We start from the raw sequence: 481 nt of genomic DNA, 5'->3' as shown, positions 1-481 counted from the left end.
CATAAATACACATATATAAAGGTGCATTTTGTGTCAATAAATCCTATGGCTTGAGAAATATAATTTTCCCAATAATTTTGGACCTAACCTCGGAGCCGCCCCTTCCGCGCGTTTCCCGGATTCCACTGATGTTGTTAGAACCCCACGTGCGGGGAGATGGTCCAGAGCGAACTCGTTATTCCCATGAAAGTTCCTGATAAAAACGAATTGGTCGAGGGGCGCCGGGACAACAGACTTCGGCCGCTGCCAAGGCGAATTTGAGACTCAACCGACCGCGGCAATGTCGAGGTGCGTGTCGATGGCGTGGGCGCATTGCGAACCGATTTGAATAAATGACTGATTAGTGGATATTAGTGTCATGTAATTTCTGCTGCGTTACGTTACTAATTAACACACTGAAGCAATCTGAAAATAGGCCGATAAACCAGGTTGGACGCCTGCCTCTCTTAACTGAATTATATTGATTATTTCGCTTATGTAC

At 45.7% G+C, this 481-nt stretch overlaps 1 protein-coding gene across 1 annotated transcript in view; it reads right to left on the bottom strand.

The window, feature by feature from the left end:
* The window catches only part of LOC119591754 (peptidyl-alpha-hydroxyglycine alpha-amidating lyase 2-like), a 13,265-nt gene that overhangs the window by 3,725 nt on the left and 9,059 nt on the right, over positions 1–481 (bottom strand).

Source organism: Penaeus monodon, chromosome 29 (assembly GCF_015228065.2).
Source record: "Penaeus monodon isolate SGIC_2016 chromosome 29, NSTDA_Pmon_1, whole genome shotgun sequence".
In the NCBI taxonomy this organism is placed as follows: domain Eukaryota; kingdom Metazoa; phylum Arthropoda; class Malacostraca; order Decapoda; family Penaeidae; genus Penaeus; species Penaeus monodon.
The sequence above is the reverse complement of the archived record's forward strand: the minus strand, read 5'-3'. Positions and strand labels throughout refer to the sequence as shown.